A 5935-nucleotide genomic window follows, 5' to 3' on the forward strand; every position below is an offset into this window, starting at 1 on the left:
ACAGTGGAATATTACTCAGCCATACAAAGGAATGAAACTGGGTCATTTGTAGAAACATAGATGGACCTAGAGACTGTCATACATAGTGAAGTTTTCAGAAAGAGAAAAACAAATACTGTATGCTAACACATATATATGGAACCTAGAAAAATGGTACAGATGAATCGATTTGCAAGGCAGAAATAGAGACAAAGATGTAGAAAACAAATGTATGGACACCAAGGGGGGAAAGGGGGGTGGGGGTGGGGGTGTGATGAATTGGGAGTTTGGGATTGACATACATACACTAATATGTATAAAATAGATAACTAATAAAAAATAATAAATTTAAAAACAAAAGAGAAATAATGGGTAAGGATGAGACCAGAGGCCAAACTCAGGATCTGACAAGATGGCTGAGCTGCCCCACAGTATTATCAAGGAAACCCGGCTTTTGCTGGCAGAACTAGTTCCCTTCATTAAAGCAGAATCAGATGAGAGAAATGCCCATTATTTTTAATGTGGTCATTGCTGGCCCTCAGGACTCCCCCTTTGAGGGAGGGACTTTTTAAAACTTGAACTGTTCCTTCCAGAAAACTACCCTAAAGTACATTCCATGAACAAAATTTGTCATCCTAACATACACAAATTGGGAAGAATATGTTTATATATTTTGAAAGATAAGTGGTTCCCAGCATTTCAGATTCACATAGTTCTGCTGTTGATCCAGGCTTTGTTAAATGCTCCCAATCAAGATGATCCATCAGTTAATGATGTAGCTGAGTAATGGAAGACCAAAAAAACTCAATCCATAGAAACAGGTGGAGCATGGACTAGGCTAAATGCCATGAATTATATTTAAATCAATATGATCATTAAGTATGTATCACTTCTCCTGTTCTGCCAAGACTTCTTTCTTTTTTGTTTGCATTTAATGAACACAGTTTAGGAACATTGCAGCATAAAAGTCAAGACACCTTTAGTCCTTTGGTGATTAAATGCACATTAACAAATCTGTGTCTTGTCCTGATTTACTGTTTTAAAGCATGAGCGGAGGTCAGAAGTATTATCTGGATTGCTGCAAAACATTTAAAAGCAGTGGCCCGTCTCTGCTTTTATTCATTTCCCCTATCATGGTTTAAATCTAAATCACTGTAAGGGACGGTAATTGTCAGGGTTAGCTACAGGGGTGTGGGTGTTTTTATTTTATTCTTTTTTGAGAGGTGGAGGTAATTTTAATTTTATGGGTTCCTTGCCCACTTTATATGGTGATCTAATTCTACTGGTTAAAATCAGCTAACCAGTTCTTTAGAATATGCTCTCTAGCCAAGTCTAACTTTACTTAGATGCTGTAGGTGGACAAGCTTGATTGTTTGAATCAAAATGGGAACATTAAACAAACATCACAGCCCTCACTAATAACACTGTGACTTTGCTGTCAAGCATAGAAATTTTCCCTTCAAGTAAAAGCTTGTCACCATTTTGTATGGCTTGTCTGGAAACTTTTGTAAATCTTATATTGTAGTAAAATATTTTTTTTAAATTAATTAATTAATTTTAAAAAATTTTAAAGAAGTAATGGGTAAAAACTTCCCAAATGTGATTACAAAATACTTAAGTCTACATATCCAAGAAGTTTAATTAACTCCAAATAGGATAAATACAGAGATAGACACCTAAAAACAGCATAGTAAAACTTCAGAAAGTCAGAGAAAATCTTAAAAGAGAAAAATGACTAATTGCTTTCAGAGAAAAAGTACAGTTAAAAGCTGATTTCTCACCAAAAAAATGCAGGCCCAAGGCAGTAGGATGGTATGTTGAAAGTCCTAGAGAAAATGAGAGTGAAAATATATATATATGGATGGATATATGTGGGATATATATATATATACATATATTTTTTATGTTAATACAAATATTTTATTGAATAAATCAAGTTATCCAACTACTTAATACAAATATTTTATTGATTAAATCAAGTTACCCAAGAAATTTAAAAATAGCTTAGTTTCAGGCCTTTGCTATATTAGAAATTATTAAGGTTAGTTTTTTTGAAAATACTGCAGATTCCATCTACCCCAACTGAGAGTAGCTAACCTCCCTTTGTCTTAATTTGGGAGCTCTCCCTCTGCTCATAATTGAGTGGGAAGCTCTGTCAAAGCAGTGGTAGAAATATAAGGAAGCCAAGTGTGTTTGGGGGGAGGATTAACTTCAAATCCCATCTCTCAAGCTAATACAAAATAATTGTAAAATCTGGGGAAAAACACTTAATGGAATATGTCCAATGACCTTTCATCTGCATTCAATTGTTCCTAAACTAGAAGACCTGGAGTCTATACTCCCTGGTAAATGGGTAGACATTTCCTTGGGCTTTTCTCAACTTTTATTTTTTGATTCACTGAGAGTACAGCCCACAAGGATTTAATTTCTCTCCATCTCTGAACCCATCCTCTGTGAAAAGGACATTGAAAATAATCTATGGCATTCCCTTAAACTCATCCGAGCCTTTTGAAACTATGTTCAATCAGCTTAAGGCAGGGAACAATTGTATAAACTTGAACACTGATGTATCAATAACAATACATTATTATAGTCCTATTCAGAAATAATCCTCTTTACTAAAATTTAATTCAGCATCCCTAAGGTTAAAATAGAATTTAAGGTAAAATACGATTAGTTTTAGTTAAGTTACTTGGAGTTTTAATACTGCTTAGTCCTAGGCCCACAGACACACAAGAATTTTCTAATTTTCTTAAGGAAGCTTGTTTATCTCTAGCTATTTTTTTCTATTCTTAGTTTTTAAATTTTTATTTTAAAAAAATCTTTTTTGAATATAATTGCTTTACAATGTTGTGTTAGTTTCTGCTGTATAACAGAGTGAATCAGCTATATGTATACATATATCTCCATATTTCCTCCCTCTTACATGCCCCTCCCACACTCCCTATCACACCCCTCTAGGTGGTCACAAAGCACCGAGCTGACCTCCCTGTGCTATGCAGCTGTTTCCCACCAGCTCTCTATTTTACACATGGTAGTGTATATATGGCAATGCTACTCTCTCACTTCGTCCCAGATTATATTTTCCCCTCTCCGTGTCCTCAAGTCCATTCTCTATGTTTATGTCCTTATCCCTGTCCTGTCCCTAGGTTCATCAGAACCAAATTTTTTAAGATTCCATATATATGTGTTAGCATACGGTATTTGTTTTTCTCTTTCTGACTTACTTCACTCTATGACAGACTCCAAGTCCATTCACCTCACTACAAATAACTCAATTTCATTGCTTTGTATGACTGAGTAATATTCCATTGCGTATATGTGCCACATCTTCTTTATCCATTTATCAATTTATCGATGGACACTCTGTTGCTTCTATGTCCTGGCTATTGTAAATAGTGCTGCAATGAAAATTGTGGTATATGTCTCTTTCTGAATTATGGTTTTCTCACGGTATATGCCCAATAGTGAGATTACTGGGTCACATGGTAGTTCTATTTTTAGCTTTTTAAGGAACCTCCATACTGTTCTCCAGAGTGGCTGTATCAATTTACATTCCCACTAACAGTGCAAGAGGGTTCCCTTTTCTCAACACCCTCTCCAGCATTAATTTTTTGTAGATTTTTTTAATGATGGCCATTCTGAGCGGTGTAGGGTGATACCTCATTGTGGTTTTGATTTGCATTTCTCTAATGATTAGTGATGTTTAGCATCCTTTCATGTGTTTGTTGGCAATCTGTATATCTTCTTTGGAGAAATGTCCATTTAGGTCTTCTGCCTATTTTTGTTTGTTTGTTTGTTTTTTTAGATATTGAGCTGCATGAGCTGCTTGTACATTTTGGAGATTAATCCTTTGTCAGTTGCTTCACTTGAAAATATTTTCTCCCATTCTGAGAGTTGTCTTTTTGTCCTGTTTATGGTTTCCTTTGCTGTGGAAAAGCTTTTAAGTTTCATTAGGTCCCATTTGTTTATTTTTGTTTTTCTTTCCATTTCTCTAGGAGGTGGGTCAAAAGGATCTTGCTGTAGTTTATGTCATAGAGTGTCCTGCCTATGTTTTCCTCTAAGAGTTTTATAGTGTCTGACCTTACATTTAGGTCTTTAATCCATTTTGAGTTAATTTTTGTGTATGGTGTTAGGGAGTGTTCTAATTTCATTCTTTTACATATAGCTGTCCAGTTTTCCCAGCACTGTGTATTGAAGGGGTTATATTTTCCCCATTGTATATTCTCCCCTCCTTTGTCATACATTAGGTGACCATAGGTGTGTGGGCTTCTCTCTGGACTTTCTATCATATTCCATTGATCGATATTTCTGTTTTTGTGCCAGTACCATACTGTCTTGATCGCTGTACCTTTGTAGTATAGTTTGAAATCAGGGAGCCTGAATCCTCCAGTTCCGTTTTTCTTTCTCAAGATTGCTTTGGCTATTTGGGGTCTTTTGTGTTTCCATACAAATTGTGAAATTTTTTGTTCTACTTCTGTGAAAAATGCCATTGGTAGTTTGATAGGGATTGCCCTGAATCTGTAAATTATTTTGGGTAATATAGTCATTTTCACAATGTTGATTCTTCCAATCCAAGAACATGGTATATCTCTCCATCTGTTTGTATCATCTTTAATTTCTTTCATCAGTGTCTTACAGTTTTCTGCATACAGGTCTTTTGTGATTCATGGTTGTATCATCCTTTAATTTGTCTCTATATGTACCCCAATAATTCACCAGTAAAACAAAGGTTATTACAACTAATCTGTCCAAATATTAAACTAAACTTCTATCTTCTGGACTTGCACATAAAACTTGAGGCAACATTAAACCCATAGGTTTTAAAATTGCCATTATCAAATTTTCCTTTGGGTTTTAAAACGTTTAATTTCAGAATAGACATTTTTAAAGTTTCTGCATTGTTACATTATTACTGTATCAACCCATGATCTTTCTCCATTATGAAAATGTTTAACAGTATTTCTTTTCTAAATCAAGAGTTCTAAACACGTTAAACACACTTTTTAAAAAATGGCAGAAATATTCACCTTTTCCTTGCTTACTGACTGCTGACACTCTTATTTCTAATCCAGTTCTGAAGTTATAAAGCTGATAGTCAATAAAAATTGGTGTTAAGCTAGTAACTAATTAACTCTGCAATTCTGAAACAACAATAACAAAAAAAAGAGAAATGGGGCAGCTGAGGAGCAAGGCTGTCACCTGGGCTGTCCTCAACCCCCAAGACCAGGGAGGGCAGGGCTGGTCCCTGGGAAGAACTGGGTCTCAGGGCTCCCTAGGCACTGCCCAAACTGGCTAGGCCAGCAGTGGGCAGGAAGTGAGAGGCGAGGCCCAGCAAGAGGAGGGGGAGGAGCTGCAAATTGGAGCCCAAAGGAAGAAGGGGCTTTCTCCAAGGTCACACCCTAGAAGATAAGGCAGTGCAGAGTCTGCAAATAAAGCCTTGCTTCTGAAAAACAACCTTTCAGTTTCTTAATATGGTGTATCACATTGATTGATTTGCATATATTGAATCCTTGCATCCCTGGGATAAACCCCACTTGATCATGGTGTATGATCCTTTTAGTGTGCTGTTGGATTCTGTTTGCTAGTATTTTGTTGAGGATTTTTGCATCTATATTCATCAGTGATATTGGCCTGTAGTTTTCTTTCTTTGTGACATCTTTGTCTGGTTTTGGTATCAGGGTGATGGTGGCCTTGTAGAATGAGTTTGGGAGTGTTCCTTCCTCTGCAAATTTTTGCAAGAGTTTGAGAGGGATGGTTGTTAGCTCTTCTCTAAATGTTTGATAGAATTCACCTGTGAAGCCATCTGGTCCTGGGCTTTTGTTTGTTAGAAGATTTTAAATCACAGTCTCAATTTCAGTGCTTGTGATTGGTCTGTTCATATTTTCTATATCTTCCTGGTTCAGTCCACGAAGGTTGTGCTTTTCTAAGAATTTCTCCATTTCTTCCAGGTTGT

At 36.1% G+C, this 5935-nt stretch overlaps 1 pseudogene across 1 annotated transcript; it reads left to right on the plus strand.

The window, feature by feature from the left end:
• Positions 1 to 391: 391 nt before the first annotated feature.
• LOC307054331 (ubiquitin-conjugating enzyme E2 N-like) lies at positions 392 to 841 on the plus strand (annotated as a pseudogene). The gene has a single exon. The product of its transcript is annotated as a ubiquitin-conjugating enzyme E2 N-like (transcript).
• Positions 842 to 5935: the final 5094 nt, after the last annotated feature.

The sequence above is a fragment of the Hyperoodon ampullatus genome, assembly GCF_949752795.1.
Source record: "Hyperoodon ampullatus genome assembly, chromosome: 6".
Classification (NCBI taxonomy): domain Eukaryota; kingdom Metazoa; phylum Chordata; class Mammalia; order Artiodactyla; family Ziphiidae; genus Hyperoodon; species Hyperoodon ampullatus.